Raw genomic sequence first — 23,592 nt, 5'->3', positions numbered from 1 at the left:
AGCACAGAGAATTTTAGTCATCTTGTACACAGGCAGTTTGTGGTACCAGGAATAGAAAGCTCTGCAGCCAAGTCTTAATCCAACGGCTTTTCTGATAATATGACCTTTTCTTTCCTGACATCCACTTTGGAGGGCCTCCGTTTTTTTCTTGTGGACATTCTTACGAGGAATTTTTCCGATGCCTTGGCTGTTTGTCGATGAGTCAGCTCTGTGACAGGAAAGATGCCTGTGACCCCCGCAGCAGGGCTCAGCAGGGCTGACAGACGGGTTGCCCTCAAGGGCAAGAGTTGAACCCTAACTGTAAAACAAATATAAAGTTGCAGACCAAGATTTATTTACTTTAAATATGCTTAGAATCACAGAATGGTTTGGGCTGAAAGGGACCTTAAAGATCATGCTGTTCCAGCCCCCCTGCCACGGGCAGGGACACCTCCCACTAGACCAGGCTGCTCACAGCCCCATCCAGCCTGGTCTTGAACACTCCCAGGGAATGCTTCCATTTAGTCACGAACATGACAATCAATGACCTTCCTGGCAAGGTGAGTTTTCCCTGTGTCGGTACCAGCGTGCTGCACACGTGCTATCACATTCCCAGTAACAAGCTGCTGTTGCCTGGATCCTTCCTGTATGCAAACCCACTTAGATCAGCCCTCCATCGACACGTGCAATTAATCTGTTACAGCCATCACAGCTCCATGGCTTGGTTTATGGAATGGCAGATGTCCCACAGCTCTTACTGGAAACTTCTGCCCTTTTTATTTCAAGGCTCCTGGTTCTGTAACTTTATGTCCTCCTGCCTGAAGAGTGAAGCTGGAGTGGTCCTGCGGTGACATCTGAAATGCAATCCCACTCCTATTCCCACATCTGGTGCAGAAAAGTGAGGAATTGTCTCTCCTTTAATTAAACTGCCTTAGGTGAAGGTCATTAATTTTTCTTTGAAAGTGTTATGGAACGTAATCCTTGAAAAAACAGACCCACTACAATTATGTACTGCTGTGGTGGAGGAGAAGAGACGAGACAATAAGGTTTCCACAGCAACTATTAGTGGTGACCCAGTGCACATCATAAGTATTATGTGACTTCATTACTTCTAAACCATTCGATGGTCTATATTAAACAACATTAACGGGAATAGATTCAGTTACAGTTTTAATACCAAATCCCAGTTGATGTACTTGATGTAAATAGCTTTACTGCAAGCTATAATTCTTTCAAAAAAAACCAACCCCAAAACCCAAACAGAACAGCAAATAAATTGTCAGGCCAACATTGCTGTAAGACTTTAGCTTTTATATCTGAGGTTCATTTGTTTCACTTGCAGCTATATTGCCCTTTCTTGAAATTTAATCTTACCGCTACTGGATGCATAAATATATATTAAAAACCTCCATATCGAGTACCAAACAATTGAAAAGTGCTCCATCCTTGAAGGCATTATCAAGGCTCTTCACTTAGTGGAAGGGGGTATTTTGCCACTGGAGAAGTGAAAGGGGAGTACAAAGGCATAAACTGAGAAGATTCGGAATCCCTGTAGCCGCAGATGCAGCTTTATCCATGCAGTGAGGTTCTCTGAGTGCAAGATGGTGAGGGTAAGGATGAATTCTTGATAAGGAGCAAGACAGAAATACGTAGGGTTTTACCAGCTGCATGATTAATAAAAGTCCTTCAGTCTGTTGAGAAAGTCTAGTTCCGGAGCAGGACATTTACACCAGCTTCTCTGGTCAGCTCTAGTACCCAAACATCCTCTCCTACTTACAGAGAAAATTATAAAGGGCCTGGAACACATACTCATGGAAGGTGGTATCTCAAATCTAGGATAAATCTGGGGCTCAGGGAAGGGCAAAAGAGACATATTAGACATATTAAGTGTATTGGTGGACTGTGTTTGATTGTTGATGGAGGGATCCGTTCTCCTAATCTTCCCTGAAGCATTCAGTACTCCAGACCATAAAAAAATATAAAAGCATGCTGCTCTCTTCCACTTTTTCTTAATGTTTGGTATGATTTGCATTTTAAAATAAATGCAATCAGGCCCAGACACTTTGCAGTGTGTCTTACAGACGCCACAGGAGAGAAAGAACTCCACATTGGAGATGTCAGTCACATCCTTTTCTACAAGAAAATGAGAAGAGACTGTGCGATGGGAACGATATCTGAATCTGTATCAGGGAGACTACATTTGAAAGAGTGGCACCAACAAAGTGAGTCTCAGACAACCTCATTACTCTCTGGGTGTGAGTACTTTGGTAATTCTTTTCTTAACTGCCCATTCCTTGTCTTCTAGGGTGTGAATGTGCAAATTATCCTACCTCTCCCTGCCTGTATTGTACCAAATATATTATGGATGAGACTGATAATTTCAAGGCAGAAATAATTTTTTCAGTAAATATGGGCCAATTGCTTTCCAAAATTTTTAAGCGACTCTGTTTATTATTTTGCTGCTTTTTTTTCCCTGAACGTTTTTTTTTATTATTAATATTATGATGATTTTTGAATGGTGTCCTGAGACATTGCACCTTACACACCCATCCAGAAGATTAACTTGCTTGAGTTGCAGCAAGTATTTCATATGTGCAAATAGTTTCTTTTTACCTAGAATATTCAAATGCAGTTTTCAGCCACTGACAACTAAAACTCTGCTTCTCAAATTAGATCATTGTTTTTTCCCTGTCAGGGTAGGAAAATATAACATATACCTACTATTCGTTAGCTTTTTAGTAAATGGAATAATAAAGGGCATCAGCAAAGAACCCAGCAGCAAATGGAACAACTGTTCTTGCACTCTAACTATGGAGATAAATTGGATTTTTTCCCCACAATAAATCTTCATGAAAACCGCTAATTTGTGTCTTTGGCCTGCTTTCTCCCTCTGCTGGTCTGAAATAGAAACTTTCCTATAGGAAATTTCAAGACCTTCCATATTAAAATCTGACCTTTGTATTTGTAATACAGCAAAGAAAACATGACGTCCCTGACACTCATGAATGACGCTTATGGATCACATGCCGCTCTAGTTCATGGACAAGGACAATAGACATCTTCAATCATCCGTCCTTATTTATGCTATTTCTTCTCAGTATACCCCCCCTTTGTAGGGATTCGGGCTTGAATAGTCATGTGATAGCATGAGAATTAATCACAAAGCCATAATTAATAAGTCAGCCTGAACCATTCGAGTGATGAGCATGAGTTACTGTTTGAAGTTTGTTCTCTACTAAGAAAAGTGGAACACATGAATGGAAAAAGGTGGGGGACAATTGCCATTTTAAACACAGCGTAATGGCAAGAACATTGCCAAGTCTCTGAGGTTGGGAGTTTTTCGTTCATGAGAAGCCAGCCTGGGTGAAGGCTGCATTCAAATGATATTGCCGCTGTGTTCCTCCTCAGTCACGTTTCTCTCTCCTCCAGCAGCCGCACAGTGAGATAGCTCAAGGAACTGGTCTAGCCAAAATCTGCCTTCCTGTATACCTCTTGAGAAGTTGTTTTTTAGCCAGCAGATTGCACTTCAGTCAGCTAAATGTGAGAGTGAATCACAGCCTGATCACAGTTCTGACATCTCCAGGTTCTCCAGTTTTCCTTAATATAGCCTTAATTTGACTTACCACATTTCCTGTTCTCTCCTTCTAGAAGGAGCTAATTTCTCTGTCCCTGATTTATCTTTACTTTGTGCCTAAAAGGTGTCCTTTAACCTGCAGTGCCAACACACAGGTGAGCGTGCTGGCACTGAATCCCACCTGCATGCTCAGCTGGATCAGGGAAACGTGTATTCCCACAGGACGCGGGGGAGTGGGCTGGTACGGATCATGCTCAGATCAACACACCCTGGACATCCATCTTCCTTGTGATCCTAGGGAAGAAGTATTGATTTTCGGCATGACTCATCGACAAGTTTTTACCTTGCGCTTTGCCATTGATGAAGGCTTGAGTTATGGTCTTCCTCCATCCACAGCAAGAAAAATCAGACGGTCTCTTTCGGAGCTGGGCTCTACAGAGGCTGGTGTAGGTGGCTGCTGTACCCCACTGAGTAGCTACTCCATGGCACTGGGATGCTGAGTTTTGTATTCCTGGAACAGGAATCCACTGTATTTTCACAAGGAGCGGATCAGGGAGAGCAGAGCCACAGGGGAAGTTTCCCAAGTCTGGGCACATCACAGAGCTGTTTGCACAGAGAGCCCAGATTCACTTCTGCGCTGCAGGTTGCTTTGCTTTTAGTGGTGCAACCTCAGCAAACCCAGTTATTCAGGGCCTATAAAATTAATGTTTTGGTTTTTTTTTTTTTTCATCCCCCACCGCAGCCTGCAGCTTTGAGTGCAGAAGAAGGGAAAAAAAAAGAAAAAAAGATTACCAACAGTAAATGTAAAAAACCTCAGCTTGTAAGCACCATTAGGCTTGATGGCAATGTGAAATGTTTGCTGAGGAGCTCAAAGAAAAGGAAGAGAAGAAGAGCAGATGCTTGACAGTGTGTGAAGGTATATAACCTTGCTGTCAAAGGAGAAAAGACTGTTAAGATAGAAGAAAGAGGCCAAGCTCGGCGTCAAGGATGGCTGAGCAAGTGTTTAAAGCTAATCGCTATTTGGAAAGCTAGCCAGGAGTTCTGAAGCAGAAAAAAAGACAGAGAAGGCCAAACCCATGTGTCCAAGAAAGGGAGAGAAATACTCTGGAAAAAACCCACAAGCAGCAGAATTAAGTAGTAAAAGAGCAGGTCTTAATGGCGATATTTCTCACGCTCTCATTTGCAGGGCTTCCTGGCTTCTAAATACACATGAATGAGCAAAGGCACACAGGCTGCCTGTCTCCAGGTTAGGCTCTTGCCGTATGCCATTGATGCTGAGGCACACACGAGAGGGGCCAGCCCACGCCACGGCACACGTGCCTGCACACCCCGGAGCACTGCAGCCACCCAGCCTCACCTCCTCTCCCCGACCCCGGGCAGCTCAGGGTGCTCCCGCCCCAGGGACTGGGGGAAGCTGGCTGGGACCACCAGAACCTGCACAGCCTGGTATTTCTCCCTTTCCCTGCAGTTCTTGATGCACAGCCTGAATGCAACAAGACCGGAGTACGCAGCCTTCCTCCAGGAGAGCAGAGGAGGCAGACACAGGTTGAGGCTGCACCAAGGAGCTGGGGGATTTTATAGCCCCAGGCCTTGCGCTCCTAAACGGAAGTTTCTGTTGCTGCATTAAAGAGAATTGATTAAACCTGAAGGGCAGACACCACACACCCCCGGCCTCAGCTGGGCCACAATCTCAGCTCCCAGCTCTAGGGTAAAATGTACCCATACTAAGGCTGGGTTGAATTAAAAATCAGCGTATGAGAGTTTCTTTGAAAACAGTTACAAACCCCTGTGTCCTTTCTCACTACTTGTTTGACAAAGGCAGTGACACATCCAAACAAAGTGCCCAGGCTGACCAAGGAGACATTTAGCTTCCTGTTCCCTCTAACGCATTTGATAGTGTGTCGTCCATCTCTGCATGCCAGGATGAAATGGGTGGGCAAGAAAGCAAGAGGAGCAGGCTCTGCTTTCCCCCTGAATCTCTCCAAATGGAGCAGTTTCTCATAAAGGGAATGGTCGTGGCTTTGCCATGCGACCGGGTGGGAGAGGAGAAGACTGCAGCGGATGCCAAATCCTTCTTTATCCACCCAGACAGTCAGGACAAGGCTTTGATTCCTCGGCAAGCGCCGGCTGTGTTAAAGCTGCCGGTTGTGCTCATGTGCTTCCCGCAGTGCTTAAATAGAGAAACCGTCTGCACAGAGATGATGAGCAAAACCACCCCCTGCCCCGGGTACGTGTGCCCACAGCGGGTCTGATCGGGAGCCAGCTGGGAGAGGAGAAGGGAAATGCCACCGGAGCTGGCTGTGCCCAGGGAAGGGACACGCTGTGACCAGGGAGGGATGCGCTGAGGGTGTCTGTGGGAGCGAAAGGAGCCGCAAGCTGCTGAGCCAGGGGAGCAAGAATTGTGAGCACGGCTCAGACGGGTCCCGAAACACAGCCCTGGCACGGGATAAAATGTACCCAGAGCCTCCTGCTTGGCTGCCATTTGCTCATTTCTCTTCATCCAATTAGAGATGTTTAATCCCACCAGTTTAATACCCTCTTTGATTTCCGATGGCTGGAAGGACCCAAGTCCTCTCAGCCACCTAACTTGATATCATCATCTGGTAACTCACCCCAGATAAGACCCCTGTTTGCGCCACACACATCAGACCCGTGCTGCTGTCAGGTCATTCCGGCATTATTCCTGTTCAGCTGTGGGTTTCAATGGCGTCTGCACTGGCGTCAAACAGGCACCCTTATCCCTCACCGTGTGCTCGGGCTGCAGAGCGGGTGCTGGCCCAAAGCCGCCCTTTGCGGGCCAGACCCTCCACGCTTCACAGGGCTGGAGCCAACACCATCCTCTCAGCAGCTTCAGCGTGCTTCTGCCTCGCCTCTCCCGGCTTTCTCCAGCCGATCTTGCTTTTGGAAATTTCCCTGACACAATGCTGAGCAGAATTGCAGAGTCTTAAAAAAAATAAAAATAAAGGCAAGCTGGGGGAGGAGGAAATAAAACCGATCCCGTTTGAGAGCATGGCTGAAAGCTGCTTTGCCATCAGACCCTGACAGTGCCCATGTCATGTCTGCTGTCTGCTTACTTCTTGAATTCCCTCTACAAGTCACCCTAGTCAGAGGAAAATAAAAGTGACGAGCAGCGCTGACGTGTGCGTGCTCTGAAGAGTGCAGGGGCAAAGTCCTCCGCGAGGTTTTAAAAATAGATGTGCTGCAGAGGGTACAGAAAGGTAGACTAAGAGTGTCTTTCCCCCCACGTGCGGCTTCTGTAGGCACTTTGAATGCTGGCAGTGTCACCACATGATTTACTGTATGTATTTAACTAGGATGGCAAGGCGCACTGCTAGGCGACTGTCAAAATGCGAGGATTTCACGGTTTGGGATCATTATCTAATCCGCTCCTCCAACATAGGGAGAAAAAAAAAAATCATACAGCTTTTGCCTTAATCACTTACACAGTTTCCTGACATATTTGCAGTAGGAAAATTAACACATCATCAGTTACTGCAGATCAATTTGACGTATGACAGATTAAGATCTGGAAACACAGTGGGGATATGTTCATGTTTGATTGGGCGTTTTCCCCTCTCAAATCATAGAATAGAATCATAGAATCTTCATGGTTGGAAAGGACCTTTGAGATCATCGAGTCCAACCATACACACACAACCCCCCCCTACAATCTCTGTCACTAGAGCATGCCCTGAAGTGCCAAATCTAGACGTTTCTTAAATACTTCTAGGGATGGTGAGTCAACCACCTCCCTGGGCAGGCTGTTCCAGTGCCTGACCACTCTTTCAGTAAAGTAATTCTCCCTAATATCTAATCTAAACCTCCAATGGTCCTCAGACCATTTCCTCTGGTCCTGTCATTGTTCACCTGGGAGAAGAGGCCAACACCCACCTCTCTCCAACATCCTTTCAGGTAGTCGTAGAGGGCAATGAGGTCTCCCCTCAGCCTTCTCTTCTCCAAACTAAACACGCCCAGCTCCCTCAGCCTCTCCTCATATGACCTGGTCTCCAGACCTCTCACCAGCCTGGTAGCTCTCCTCTGGACACGCTCATCCTTCTAAGCTTCCTGGAAAGTACTATAATATACACAATTCTCATGTGTTTTTTGTTTCCCTCCTCAAAATATTAGGAACAGTGCATAATATCACAAACTCTTTAACCAATCAAGCACACAATTAACAACCAACTTATGTGTTTTGTCTGCAATTTTCCTCATCAGCAGCTCTAGTGGACACTAATGCACAGTCTTGGCTTGGTTAGAAAGCTCAGATTTGCCAAGACAGTTGCAATTAATTGAAAGTTGTTCCTATTACCTCTAAAGGCTGATGAAAAGAAATTATATACTCAGCACTGCCTACCAAGAAAAAGGCATTCACAATTTTAAGGAAATGATATCCAATCCATTTAAATAAGTTTTCATCATGGGTTACTAGAAGGCTGTACAAGGCCAATTAAATTTCTTATTGGCATTAAGACAGAGACAACTGTTGCGATAGGAATTCAATGACATTATATTTAGATACCTATTTTGCAGTGAAAATGCATCAGTGGAAAATCTAAAATACTCCAGTCACCAAGTACTCAACTAATGCTTACTAAATAAGAGAAGTACACCCAAGAAATTTACTTTAAAAATACACACTGGCCTCAGTAATTCTTCACAGTCACCAGTGGATTATACTGCAAAGGGAATTTTGATTTCAGTGCCTTAATCCTAGGCTAAAAAAATAAGAGCTCTGTAGAGCTAGTTTACTGAGAGACTCCAACCAGCGCATGCATTGCAGAGACCAAGAGAAATCTTCTTCAGGGGATTTTGTTGGTCCTGCAGCAATTTACCCAGCACTGATGTTGACCTACCGGCACACCACAGCCAGCCCCAGATCTGGGTTTGTTTTAATGGATCTCAGGTGTTTGTATTACTTTTGTAACGTAGCAGATGCAGTAGGCCTGATTCCTACCCATGGATAGGTCCAGGGTATCAGTGGAGTCGACTTGGCTTAAGTAAGAGGAGATATCTTCTACTTTGGTGCACCACACAGTCCCAGAGAAAACAGAAGAGGTTCCCTCACCTGACTCATGTAAAAAATGAATCACATACTGGGGTGCCGGGGAACAGCAGATAACATCTAGAAGAGGAAATGAATTATTATTAATGCTCAGAAAAATTAAAATTTCTCTAGAGCTTTGCAGAACATGTACAAAGACACCCAGGATGTGTCTGCACTAACTGTAATAAAGCCATCCCCCATCCCCAACTACCAAGAATGAAATCATAATTACAACAAAATATTCAGAGAAATGCAATTATCACCAGAAAAAAAATAATCATCTCCAAACAGTGATGAATCTATTCTGTTGTAATAGGTCAGGGAGTCCTTTCGACTCTGGAAACTTACACATCAGCTGGGAACAAACATTTACAGGACAAAACACTTGACAGTATTTTTGCTCAGAGACATGTACTATCCAGAAGAAATAGTAGCATTGCACACCACAAGCCAGTATCATAATGAATCTGGAAATGGAAATAAAATTACCCAATGTCTGTCTGAAGCCAGCGCTATTTATCCAGTTTACATGAGCGCTAAGAGCAGAAACCTTTTCTAACAACAATTCCTAGCTGAATTACCTTAAACATCATGTTTTTTCCTAGCTAGATCTGACTCTTGCTTTGCACTGTTCCCTGATAACCTCCTTGTTACTCACAGGCATTTTAATAACCAAATATTACTGAACATACTTTCCCTGAAATTGTGACAATAAATTCCCAATTTAATCTATTATGCAGTTTAGTTTTGCTGCAGGAACACACGTCCCTTTTATCTCTCTCCTGAGTCGCACCTTTATAAATTTCCCTTTCCCTCCTTCACTTCTTCAGAGAAGCTTAACCACCCACAGGTTATATTTTTCCTGCAGAGGCACCAGTCTGCTGCTCGTTCAGTTGTGATTGATCCAATCTAAGCAGAGACCTTTTTCTTATGAGATTTTCGGTCCCTCCAAAACGAAGCCCCACTCCATTCCCTTCCGTTCCTCTTAAAAGAGGATGACCATTGCGCAGAGGCATCGAGTAGGTGGATTTGCATGGTTTTCCCCCGGTAAAGTCACCTTCTAGCCTCTCCATCAGGGACCCCTTTTGGTCCCAAAGCAGGACCTGCCTCTCACCTACTCTTTACATCCCTGCAGAGCAGCCAGGCATTTTCCAGCATTTAAATTTCTCAGCTAATAGGTCCCAAGGAGTGATCACCGCAGTCAGGCAAACAGCCTCTCCCCCGGGGCCTCCACCTCTGCATTTCTCCTGGAGCAACGTTTGCAATGATGCTTTGGCAAAGTTCCTCATACAGATGTTACTTTGCTGCTAGGGTACATGAGACTAGGCATGTTCTTGGTGAAGCAACCTGTCAGTCTTAAATCATCTAGGTTATAGAAGTGTTTGCCCTCTCTGAAACACACATGCAAATAGAGCTCCAGGGGGAAAAAAAAAAAAAAGAAAAAACGAACAGACTTGTGCCAATTCTTAAGGGTGCAAGGAGCATCTTTATCGCCTGGGATTCCTCCAGGCACACAGAAGCCCAAAGGAAGCCCCTTTCAAAACCGCAGTGTTGCTGCCACCCCAAGCAACCATCAAGTGAGGGTGGGAACGGAGGAGGGCTCTTCATCTGGAGTATCAGGAGGCATTTCTCATCCTCTTGCTCTCTGCTATCCCTTTTCTTCAAGAAGTGATGAATGAGGAGAGCAGCGGCCCAGGTGCTCCCTGCTCAGGTGATGTTCCCAAACCCATGGATATTTCCTCTGGCATTGGGAAAACTACTGCTACTACTAGATGAGTGGATGCTTTAAGTTTTACTCTGTTTATTGATGGCCATTTAACTTTGCGTATCCCAAAATTTTACGTTCTTTTATTGGAAGGATGCTGCCATCCAGTAAGCCTTTTCCTGTGTGCTTAGTGGCCATTAAAAGTGCTTTGCTACCAATCCTGCCTGCCTTATGTGGAACAGAGACACAGCACAGGTAGCAGCAGTCAGAGCTTGCTTGTCCTACCTGGCCACCTGCCCACCTCCATAGGGGCATCTCTGACATCAACAAGGGTATTTCAGCTCCACTGTCCACTTAATAGTGGCAGACAACAAACCGAAATGTGAAGCTGAGGGTTTACTCTCACCTGTAAAATCTCTCTCGTGTATGCGAGACATGGATTTTTAGTTTAGATACGAGGTCCTTCTTCAGAGCTCCTGGGACCTAGAGGGCTCTACAGCACCTGCAGACCCCTGATTTTGTTTACATGTGCCTTCTGTGGACATGATGTGATTGCTGACCACACAGCGTACCTACAGATGCCTGTGTTAAAAACTCCTTTATTCCATGTTTCACATCTGTATTGTTGTAGACAGATGGAAAGTCACAGGAAAAACCTAGGTGTTGGAGAAAGCAAGATTATATTATTTAGCCTTGAAGCAGACATCAGAAACCCATCAGACCCAGACTGGCCTGTAAGGAGATGTGGTTTTGCTTGTAATGGCAATTAATTAATGACCAGGTAGGTACCTAGGTGCTTACTTAACATTGTAAGATTGTGTGATCTAACTACGATTATATTGATTTTGTAACTGATAGTGATAATATGTATTTATAGCTTATATAATGAACAGTCTATGATCGTAGAATAAAATGCAACATTGAGAAGCACAGGCACAGGATGGTATCAGACGTCCCAGGGCTATAAACAGGTCGTTAACCATCCATTACTGGACATCAGAGGAATGCAGCCTTGGGAGTTGGGTATAACCAGGTTGGGGGATAACAGAGAGAGCAAAGAACATCTATCCAACATGCACGAAAAACACAGCAGACGGTAAATTTGGATGTAATGTAGATATGCAGACCAATGAAGAAAAGGAAAGGTGGAGAGTGCATCAGTGAACATCATCCAATACAATCACCCCAATACAATGATCCTAAAGTGGGAAGGAAGAAATCATCATCAAGAACATACTACCCCAGACGAAGGACCTGGCATGCTGAGAACTCGACATACATCTCCTCTCCTGATTGAAACTGTGAACACTAACATCCAGGCGGGCAGTGAGAAGATGCACATAACACCAGAGAAAGGAGCAGAGAGCTGGTGTGTATATCATTTCAGCAAATCATTCTGTAACTGTGCACAGTTGGGAACAATTGGGAACAATTACCTGGTTTTATGGATGGGGAAAAGAGACGTGTAAGACATTTCAAAATGCTTGCTTGAAGTGCAGGGCAAAGCCAGCTGTAGTATAGTCAGAAAACATACCTTGTTCTTCTGAATATCAGTCTGGCTCTTTACACATGTCTTTTTCCCGCCCTAGTCAGCCAAAGTTTTGAACTCCCTCTGTTCCTAGTAGCATAAATTTTACAACCTTTTTTCCTCCAACCTTCTCCTGTCAACCTGAATTCCATGGGGGACCAGATATACACTGAGATTTGGATGTGAGATGCTCCTTCTGCACCAGCTCATGTGGAAACCCCAAATCGAAATAGCCCATCTGCAAGTGAGTTCAGATTTAGATCAGACAACTGAAACAAGTCTCCCATTACAGCATGCTTGAGAACGTTTCCGTCACCTTGCTTCAAGGGCGACCAGCATGCAAAGCAATGCCTAGGAGTCAAGTAAATGAACTATGAAGAAGCAGGCACAGCAAACGTCGTTCAGTATAGAAGCACTCCAACATGAAGGTAGTGCTCCATATTCAACTGATGCAGCAGATGCAAATGGCCCTCTACATTTTTAACGGACTGTTTGCCTGTGATAGCTCTAACCACAGCTCCAGTCTTGGAGGACTTGCAGTTCTTGGCATTCCCTGAACTGTCAGGTGTCCACGTAAGCCACTATGTTTAAATTGTTGAAGTAATGGCAGGTGCTTTTGCCAACATGCTCCAAACCAGTGTCCACACTTTGGGCTAACCATAGAATCATAGAATTGTCTAGGTGAGAAGGAACCTTTAAGATCATCGATTCCAACCGTAAACCTAACACTGACAAAACCACCACTAAACCATGTCCCTAAATGAAACAGCACAACTGTGCACAGTTGGGTGGGGGATGTCGGGGGGAAGCTTTCCTGTGTACCTTCTCAAGGACTGCACACAGTAACCATCAGGGACACAAGCTATTTGCTCTTCTGTGCCCAACAGAAAATGGTGTCTCTGAAAGCTCAGAGAAAATGCCAAAGCATGTCCTAGTTTGCCCATGCAGCAATCTCACAGCTGTGAGATGTGGGCAGTGCTCGCCGCCTGCCCGTTGGGAGATGCTGCACCCAGCAAAGCACATTCCTTTGGTCCTCCCTGCCCCAGGCTGTTTAGGGACCAGGGGTGTCTGGAGATGGGAAGATGTTTTATTTAAGATAAATAGAAGGCATAATTTCCCATTTTGCCAGTACAGGTTTTCAAGAATGCTACATTTGCTCTTTTAAGGGCTGAAAAATGAAGCTGTTTCACTTAAACCTTGCGATTTTTAGCAAAACTTGCAAAACCTAAAAATTCGCACTGCCTTGAATTTCAAATGTAGTATTTACTTCATAAAAAAGCATAAGAACAGGTGGCCCTGGCCCGACCAGAGCTCTGACAAGCCCAGGGTCCTGTCTGACCGTGGCTGCTAGCGGATGCCTGAGAAAGGCTACCGAAAGAGAGCAAATATCTGGTGAGCTGCAAGACCTCAAGTCAGCTGTTTACAAGGACCAATAACTAGTTCTAAATGTTTGTCTTTCTAAAGGGTAATAATGAAAGGGGAGATATCAAACATGGTGCAGATTCATCATCCTGGAGGAAATTAACAAAGTTGCTTGGAAAAATAGCATATCCGAAACTGGTACAACTAGCAAATGCTTTGAAATTAGCCTAGACTGAGGTTCAAATACAGTTATGATGTCTTGTAGATTGCTCGCCAAAAAAACGTAAGGTTACATACATGTTTCAAGCCAATCTTATCTGCCCTTCCTTACCAGGACTATTTTAGGATTAAAGAAAGCATCCCACTATTCCTCTAAACAGGTATCCTCCAAAATACTAGAGAGCGTAACTCAATGGGACCTTTTACAGGCTTGAAATGACAGGCGTTGCAAAGCGCCAGAGAATGCTCAGTGTGGTTTGACTTGGATTTCATGTCATTTTTTCCCCTCCTGCTGTCTCTCAGGTCTGTAAAGCTCTCGTGTTCAATGGTTATGGACGTGCAGCATGTTACAATTTGTTGGAGAAACTAGTCCTGTCTATAGAAAGCTTTCTCTACATAGTGGGTCCAAAAGTACCACTTGGTACCAGCAGCACGAGGCAACAGCGCTACAGGCTGGTCCTCATGAAGAGATCACGGTGTCCAAACCTCCCTTCCACCTTCCCCAAGTCATTTCAGTGGGAGCAACAGGAAAGCAGAAAGGAGCCCTCTTAGGTCAGTACAAATAACATGCACCTCTACACATTCAGGGTCTCCTGGCATTGTACAGGAGGAATGGATTTTGGTCATTTAACAACACTTGCTGCAGAAAGTTGCGCTTTTGGTCTGCAACGGCAGAAAAAAAAAAAAATGAAACATGGCTTTGCATTTCTAATTTCTGTGATTTAATGGAAATGCTGTATAACTTCACATTCTAAAACTAGCTGTGGAAAACCTGAAATTATATTCCTGTTAAGTGAAATGTTCTAAATGAAATTTTCTACCTGGAAGCTTTAATGAAGGAATAATGAAATCACTGTTCACAGGCAACCACCCTGAAATTTCACATTAATATAGACTTACACATAGTGGCTGAGGATATTCAAATACTCACTAGGAGACAGTCTGGGAAAGAGCAGCACAGTAAAGACTAATTTGTTGACCCCATTCCTCTTTTCTAGTTTATTCTAACTATTCCTAGAATCTAAAAAGATGTGAAAAGTCTTTATTCAAAGGTGGGATAAAAAGACAAAACCTTTTCTGAAGCTAACTTTCCTCAGATGGGCAAAACAGAAGTTTTGAAATGTTCAGTCTTTAAAGTTGGATGTTTCCATTTCTTTTTCTCTCATGGACTTAACCTACACCTTCCCACAGATTTTATACAGTTCTTCAGCAATGACTGCTTATAAAATCCTGAAAGAATCCTTGAACAAAGTCTTTAAAATAAAAAAACTGTGCCCAGATAATTGCTATAGTACTCTTCAGAAACAGACAATTGTTTTTTAGAAGATTAAGTTTCATCTCATGGATTCATATAAAATAACACCATTTGTTCCAACCTGAATTTCCACACTGCATAACAAAATGTGTTCCTGGGTTAGGCTGATAAATATATGTCAGCTTAGACAAAATTTTAATATGGCAAAAAATAAACACTAGGAATATTCTTCATTTGCTTAATTGTCTATATTATATTTAGAACATGTATTTTACCTATGTAAGGATTTTTTTAGATTTTTCTGACCCTACTGAGATCTGTCCACCTCTAGTAATATAATGCTTTAAAAAGAGAATGTTCTCAGTTCTTTTTAGGTAGCAGCGAAGTCAGAGTGGATGGCCGACCCTATAAACTTTGGCTTGCTTTTCACGCAGCATAAGAAGGGTAAAGTTGTGAGGCTTTTTCTAGTCCTGAAAGGGCTGTTTCCTCTCCAGATACTTTCCTAATGATCTGTGAACATAAATCAACTGGGACTCACAGCAATACTGCTGAAGAGCGTATCTCTTTCTTATGACTTGGCAAGGCTGGCTTAAACACCAGATGGATCAAAAATAATAATAATTGGAAGAAAAGCAGTATCTTCTTCCACTGGTCCCCCACAATCTTTTTTCTGTCTCACACACACCTACACTTTTCCAGTCACATGCTGGATGCTGCTCTGGGTAGGGCTCTGGAGCACCAAGTGCTTCCCATGAAATCTACCCAGTAATTTGGTCTGTCGTGATCCTTCCTTCACTGGCTCCAGTTAAGAAAGGATGGTTTTATTTAGCCAGGATACACAGAGCTGCTAACCTCTCCAGTGACTCTGTAAGTGTTACTGGTACAACACATGGGATGGGCTGCAAATCAGCGGTGGAAACCCTTATGATACTGGGAACGTGGACTGGCTCTGCCGTGCCCAGGCTCCCTGTCCCTACATCCACTTTCTAGCTCCTCCAGCAAAGTCACGCTCGCTTGAGCCTGGAGGGGCAAAGCTACTCTAATTGCGTCTGTCTTAAATAGCGAATCCTCTTCCAACCTGTCTATTTTTATAAATGTCACATTTTCTCTATGGCTGACATTTTCCTTTCAAGAGTTCTCTATCCAACTTGGCATGGGGAGAAACCAAGTCCAGGATTTGGAGGACGGCGATGCAGTAGCTCTGGGAGGACATATGCTATGGAAAGCCAGTACGGCCACTCTCTTCAGGCTCCTGATTATAGGGCTGGATCGCGAGGACGTCTGGCAGAACAATATGAGTGGATGGCACAATCAAAGGCTGAGGGAAACTGGTGCAAACTAGCATTAAACTGCTAAGTATCCTTTACAAAAGCTCAAAGATCAGCTTACTGCAGGACCAGCCTGCTGACTAACAGAAATGTATAAAAACAGTGATTAAACACTCACAAACAAAACAAGTCACGTGATTATTATTATTATTATTATTAATTATTATTATTATTTCTCAATGGAAAATCTCTCCAAGGATCTACGGGCTGAAGTGTCACTTGAATGCTTCGCACTAGGACTTAAACTGATGGAGCTGCTTGAAGCCTGTGGGTCGCTGTATAGAGAGCTCATTCCAGCTACATCTCCCAAGAGCCCTCCAGCTTGTCCATGACTAAAAGAGAGCATCCTTGCCTGGCACTAGTGTAAAGAGAGCGCACCCAGTTTCAGCAAGCATCTGTGGCGAGCAGAGCTAGACTGCAGGCACCCAAAAGTCCCAACAGGACAGGCTCTACGGGGCAGTAAGATCAGCATGTAGGTACGTGGCTGGTGTTCATTTTGTGGACTAACCACGTTGTTCTCTGGCTGGCCTGTGTCCTGGCTGCCCCTCCAGGGCTATAAAGGAGGTGATTACAGGAAAACAGCAGCGTTACTGCCCTTTCGGTCCGCTGAAGGCCATTTCCCCTGCAGCTAGAGAGCAGAACTAGAGCAGACTTTCTTATTGCTTGAGCCCAGAGATAATAAACATACAGGCTAGCCAATTCAATACTTTTAAGTGCTTTGCATTTTTTTTTTAATTTAACACAAATGATGCTTAAGTTCCTCTTCCTCCCCACTACAGTAACAATCAGCTCCCAGCATTGCATGAAATATGCCTTTTCTCAAGCTGTGCTAAAACAGTTAAAAAATCATCACTGCTTAGGTAGTGATTTTGGACAATACCATTCTGGTATTACCCTTGAGGATCAAGATAAGCACATTTTCTAATGATTCCCCTAAGAAACTTCAAGTACTGAAGCTATTCCTTAGCGAGCATGTCTGCTTATCAAGCAGTCCTGTGGCTTTTGTGCAGGAAATGAAGATACACAGAAACTGTTTTTTTATTGGGTCTGTGCAATAAAAGTTGCAATGCTGGGATCTCGGACCATTCTTTTTATGCTTTCAGGTTCCACCACCACACACTGAAAGGTGTTCCCCGTTTCCACCTTCCTGTTGTCATTTTCAGAGATATGATCTTAATTGTGTTTTCCAAACCAGAGGGCACCGCGAGAATAACAGCTTGTTTAACTTTCACAGTGGCTCACAGTGTAAGTGGCAGATCAGAGAGGAACAAATATATCTAAAGGCATTTTTCTGAAAAGTTGATCTTGTAAGTTTACCAAATTCCGAGGTCTCTTTTCCCCAAGGCGCCAAAGGGAGTTAAATGTTGATTTCCAACATCCCTGGATACATGCCCAAAGCCCTGGGCCGTTTGTACGCCAGCAGTTCTGCAAACCAAGTGTTTTACTTCCTTTGCCTTGATGTCAAGTGCCTGAAAACAAACAGCTTCTTTCTGGGAAGAACAGCGCGTTTCGTTTGACACGGAGCCACGCATTTTTTTCCACTTCCATTTCAGCGAAACCCTCTCACTTGCATCCAAGTTTCGGAGTTGGGTTTGATCCAGGTGGAATTTCCTATGGGTTTTGTTTCATCTTTTAACAAGGCAACCCCCCCCCCGCCATAGCCACCTCCTTCCTTGGTATTTGGGTACCTTGTCGTCTCTTCTATTTCTTTTCCTTTCCTTGGAGCTCCTCAGCACTCCAACCAGCCACAGCTGCCAGAACAAGGCTGCTCTTAGAGATTAAAGGAGATAGAGACAAATGCCTTTTTCTTATATGAAAAGGCTGTCTCATCAAAAGAAGGGCTTTTCTAAAATAGACTCTTTTCTAAACAGTCACTCTGAATTAAGGGGAAAACCTCTGTGTCCAGGTTTTTTTTGCGTGTGCTGCAAGAAAGGCGAGGGCAGCCCCTGGCAGCCGGAGCATCCGGCTCCGAGCCAGCGCGCCAGGGCCGGAGACAGCCCGGATGCTCCAGCAGCCCCGGACCTCCTTCCCAGTGGGAACACAGGAGGCTCAGCTCTCCCACAGCCTGAAAAAAAACCAGAGGGGTATCCAAGAGACCGCCGAGACCAGCCCTCTTACCCAAGAGATTACAGGAGTGACACGTCCTTTTTGCTGGAATATTTGCAAACGGTCTGCTTTAGCCTACATTAGACATAAACAAGCATGGGAATAACCCCTGGGTTTTGCATAAGGCTGAGACCAGGTAGACATCAAAATGGCAACACACACTTCTAAAAAGAGGTTTAAGATCACCTCCAATATGCAGTTCTCCAAATTACAAGGTTTCCCTTTTTCTTGTTAAAAAAACCAAACCAAACCAAAACAGAACAACAAAACACCAAGCACAAATAATTCAACGGCTTGTCAAAAGAAGACATAGAAGGTAAAACATAATTATCGTTAGGAAGCTGCTATCGGTATGCCACCATTCCCGTTACATTCACAACCACCAACCTGTCAGTCGTCTGAATTCAGCCTGCATCAACCAGCCCTGAAGTCTGTCAGGCAGCATTTAGTACAGCATTCAGGCTGTAATACCTGTTGTTCAAATTTCTTGACAATTTTCTTTAAAATATGTGGGGTTTTTTTAAAAAAAAAAAACAACAACAACTTTAAATGTGGTAAGTTTCAACCATTCTGGCTAAAAATTTGAAGACAGCTCACCTGCAGGAAAGTAGGGAAGCTTTCAGCTGAAATTTCTCATCCATTCCCCTGAGTGATGCTAGGCGGGAATATTTTGGTTTGCCTGTTACACTAAAAGTTTTAGTATTTCTTGCTTTAGAGTAACGAAATGGTGAGAGAGGAGGTGCCCTCCTCTGTAAGTGGTTTGCACTGTCATTTCCCAATGAAAATGGATAGATAATTGCCATGATAACTATTTTTGGTTGCTTACTCTTTCTGGATATCATAATTTATACACATTTATATTAAAAAGGGGCATAGCAGAGCAAATGAGGACCTCGCAGAGGCACTCAGAGGTAAGGCAGTAAAAGCATGTCGTTGCATGCAGTGCATTAGCAGGCCTGATGGGCGTCCTTTGTGATGCTCCCCGATTGTGCAATCCCATTTTATAATAAACTACAATGTCATGCAGTTTATTAACAAATCTGAGCAGAAGAGTATATCCTGTAATTACATTTCAGACTCTGTGTATACATTACTTTCCCTTCCTGACAGCCCAGAGCTGTTCTCATTTTTTAATGCAAATGCTTTACGCTGCTGGCCAGTGACACATTCTCTTATCCTGTTTTTCTAAGAAAAGGAGGTATGGAATGGTCTTATCGGTCTGCGAGTGCCCATATAAATACTTTTAATCCAAAGGACAATTTGAACCACACCTCAGGGAGGTGGAGATGACTCAAAACCTGGGAAAACGTGTGGATGGGTGGAAGGGAGAGGGGCAGCAGAGCACAGAGGGCACCCATCCTACATGTCCAACATAGCCTGCTGCCTCAGCAACACCTGTACAACTCTGCCGAGACATGCAGGGGAAAACCCAGGAAGGCAAAAGATCCAAATCTGGTGGAAAGGAGTCTCCCTTGGATCTGTTACCAACAGAACAGCTTAAATTGCTGTGTGGTAATCATCATGCTGCTGTGCAAGAAACAAATCAAAAAGGGCATGCAAAGCTTTCTGAAGCCTTTGATTCTTACAGCTGTTTAAGTCTAAGTGGATCACTCCCATTTTCCATAAGTTATGTATTTCAATATATATGGTCTCATCCCTGGGCTTCAGTGAGGCCTGGCTACTCTTTAGCTAGCAGCCACACACTAGATATTTCTTTTTTTATTTTCTCTCTGGAGGTAGATGTCATCTCAGGAAAAATATACATGGACCTTAGAGGATTGAAAACTGTCCGGCAGAAATACAGCATTTGCAAAACTTGCTAGATGAAGGACGAAAAAAAATAAACCATAATAAGCTGATTTCCAAGTCCTTGCTTTCTTTCCCCCCTCAGATGCTGGTAGTGAAAAAATCTTTTCTACGAGAGGTAAGAGCTGGAGAAAATTAACTAGATGTGAGAGACAGCATAAGAGGTAGTGAAACTAATTTTCATTTTTCTCAAGAAAGAATAAAAAGCAAGGCAGAAAAGGTGAAGTTAAGAGATCTAGAATGAAAAAAAAAACCTTGCTTACAGCCACCCACTGAAGACAGGACTGCTCAGTGTTATCCCAGTGCCCACCCTCCTACCCCTGCCCCAACCCCTTTTGTCTCTGGGCCTCAATGTGCACAGGAAAGCGTTAAGTCAGGACCCACGTTTTTCCTGCCAGTAGGAAACAGGGGGCCATGAGACCAGAGGGTCACTGACTCCAGCCCTCTGCAAATATTGGTCACCCCGTATGGGGCGTGGGGGGCAGCCAGTCCCACCGCACTCCCAGGCACCACCATCCCCTTCCTGCACATCTCTGAAGCACGTCCTCACAGCCTGCTAACTAAGCTAAGTATAAAAAGCAGCTTAAGAAGGCACAACGCTGGAGGCAGCGGGGATTTTTCTTCTCAGTATCATCTAGCGGTCAGCTGTGTCAAAGCATGGAGGGAGCAGCTAACTGGCACCTCCGAAACCCCATGCATCGTGTCCTGTAACTCACCTTTACCTCCAAGACTGGTGGCAAAGGGCACTTCCTGCTTGCTCTGCATGGGCAATTCACACCACAGGTCTGGATTAGGTGCAAATCAACATCCCGGAGCAGATAAAAGGCAAACACATTTCCATTTTTGTTATGCTACATCGGCCTTACAGCGCCTTAAACAAGAAATCCTAATGAAATGTACTTCCGGCAGCGTGCGCAAGATGTCCCCTCCCTCGTTGTGCCGGCATTTTGCTGGCACATAACTTTCCTAAGGCAGAGAAACATCTAAATGATTGAAGAAATAACTCAAGAAGATTGTTTCAGGGTCAGGATATGGGATATGTTGCAGATTGTTCCATATTGAGTGCAGGTTATTAACCTGTGCTATCCCAAATTGCAGCATTACCTTTGAGAGATGTGGTTAATTTTTTAATACTTATTTGGTTTAAATTGATACAAGGAACCTCTCCTGCTTGAGTACTGGAGCATTATTTTTTGGTGGAAAAAGCCAAGTGAGTTTTCTTTTGCTAGACATTGACAACAATAAGAAAGTTGAAAATATTTAATTGATAAAACCTCTCTATGCTTTTTAGGGTGTGTTTTTTCAATATTGCCCCTTCTCTTTCTACCGTGAATCTGCCCCTTTGAAAAGTTAAGATACTGCATCTGCATCTCTGTTAAAAATAATTTTATTTTATTTTTTCCTTCGGTACCTGAAGTGGAAATAGCTTTGGGAAAATGTGAAGAAAAGTCAGGAGCAATCACAGAAAATTTGTGTATGTTTCATCCCATATGGGTAAGAAGACTGGCAGAGTAGTAACTGCACTGCAACTTTGCTAGCTGAGCTGGTGAAGGAACTCTTATCTATAGCTCAGGCAGTACAGCAAGTGTTGCCTGCTCAGGTTGTACCATGGTGTCATCCAACACAAGCTCCTGCCCCACGTAGGGTCAGCCATAGGGTCACACCAGGTGGCTCGGGTCTTTAGCTGGTCAGGTCCTGAAAGCCTCCAAGGACAGAAATGGCATGACCTCTGTGGATAACCTACTTCAACGTCAGGGTGGCAATTTCTGCTACGGCAGGACTTGTGTCCTGCAGCTCCTCCTCAGCTGGTCCCCACCTCATCACCCATGAATCAGGGTGGGAGTCCTGCTTCTCACTCACAAATTCTTAGCAGCCCACCTTCAGTCCTGCAGCCAGCAGCTTCTGGGGCCTGCCCTGGATATCTACTAACAGGAGGTAGGACCCAGTAACCTGACCAGCTCCCTACCACTCTTAGCCGCTCTTTCCCAGTGAGGGCCAAAAATACGTCTGCCATCACAAAGAGGGATGGACTCTGCTTCCCCCAGATAACTCGAATTCCAGGTCTGATGTTAAGATGAGTGGTTTCTGTTCTTCTCCATCTCTATCTCACCCACTTTGAGGTGCTCCTTCTGATTTCTCAGTTCATATTTAACTGCCAGGCTTGAGTTCACAGTTAAATCCATACTTGCTCCAAATAAAAGTGCATCCAGGCAGTCTGGTGTCTGGGAAGGTGGGTCTTAACTACATAAAATCTTCTCTGCCCTTGTGGTGCCAGGTGAGCTGGGGAAGAGAGTTGGGAAAGGCCCTCCCTAGGGTCTGCCTCCTCTTCCCAGGCTGAGACGTGGTCTTTCCCTTGATACCCATAGGGCAGCAGAGCTCATTCCCTGTAATGACAAGTCCACCACTATGCCATGGCCATACTCTGAAATCCCTGCCTACAAGCAAAGCCTTATGGGCTTATTTGAGGTTTTGATGACTTTCCCATCACTGGTCCATTGGGTCTCACATGCTGAGTGTGAGAACTAGGACTTTCTCCCTATGACTCAATTAACAAGGTGTATTTATGCCATGCCATGAGGCAAGTGCTCCGCTGCCCTGAAGCCCAGTGGGACGGCAGCTCCCAGTCATCCTACAGAAGAAGAGCCCTCCCACACAGCCACTTCCCAGACACGTTATCAAAGCCTTCCCACACACTTAACTGGTGAGCCAATTTTCACCTCTGCACCCATTATCTCAGAGCGGAAAAGTGATGTCACCCTATGACAAGACATGAAATACTCAGCTGAAGTACAGCCTCTGTCTCAGTTGCCTACATGTACTAAGGTGGTAGCCTAAATTAGGGGAACTGCAAAATGCTTTTTCAGTATTAAACCAGCATGCTGAATCAGAGTGGGAAAGTCAGCCTCCCGCAGCTCAGAAGTGGATACGTTTAACTCCCTACATTTCTCTCTGGGGCCAAAACAGGTGTTTCTGGCTAATGAAATTGCTGAGATTTAACATAATTTAATATATACACACATATACACACAGAATTGAACAGGGCAAAAAAGCAGTAAAAAAAAGTGTGATGACTCAAGAAAGAATTGTGATTTTTGAGACAACTATTTCTAGAGCCCCTGTTCTGGTTTGGCTTTTCTTCTCTGCCTCCCTAGAAAGACTTGACTTCTTTCATTAAATCACATCAAATACCTTGAATTAGATAATCAAAATCTTAAACACCCCTGATCTCTTGTGCACTTTGAAATTCTTGGTCAAGAGCATTTGTGGGTGATGTTTTTTGGTCCCATTCAGATTTCACCACCCTCTGTCCAGTTCATACTGTCCTGGGAGGCACATGTCAGGATGGCATAGCTAGCATAAACCTTCCTATTTTCCCTGCAGGGAAATTTCCTCATCAGGAGAGCACACAGGCATGAGAAACAGGCCAGCCCCCCTTGCTGGCTTTCCTTCTCATGAAACCCAGAGATGTTTCTATCAACAGACCTCTGGAGGAACTCTTTGAGACTCGAGGTTTTACTGCCACCTTCTAGAGCCCTACAGCCCAGAAGAACATCAGGATAATCCTGACTGGTCCGTGAAGGTACACAAGCATGTCATCAACTCACACGTAAAAGGTGACATGTTTAACTGCCAATCCCAACCCTTCATAATTCCAGAGCTGATTTAATCATCTGAGCCAATGG

The 23,592-nt window shown here is 44.3% G+C and overlaps 1 protein-coding gene across 5 annotated transcripts in view; it reads right to left on the bottom strand.

Annotated features, from left to right (window-relative positions):
- Positions 1-20,760, bottom strand: part of MYRIP (myosin VIIA and Rab interacting protein) — a 261,162-nt gene extending 240,402 nt beyond the window's left edge. For 2 of the 5 annotated variants that reach the window (XM_054191438.1, XM_054191440.1), the window contains exon 1: positions 20,626-20,760. The gene's annotated coding sequence lies outside the window, so the exon portion shown is untranslated. Of the gene's footprint in view, positions 1-3,734; positions 3,848-8,621; positions 8,679-20,625 lie in introns of all 5 variants that reach the window. The other 3 variants (XM_054191437.1, XM_054191436.1, XM_054191439.1) reach the window with 3 other exon arrangements.
- Between the last annotated feature and the right edge of the window lie 2,832 nt (positions 20,761-23,592).

The sequence above is a fragment of the Rissa tridactyla genome, chromosome 2, assembly GCF_028500815.1.
Source record: "Rissa tridactyla isolate bRisTri1 chromosome 2, bRisTri1.patW.cur.20221130, whole genome shotgun sequence".
Taxonomy (NCBI): domain Eukaryota; kingdom Metazoa; phylum Chordata; class Aves; order Charadriiformes; family Laridae; genus Rissa; species Rissa tridactyla.
This window is presented reverse-complemented; position numbering and strand designations above follow the sequence as displayed.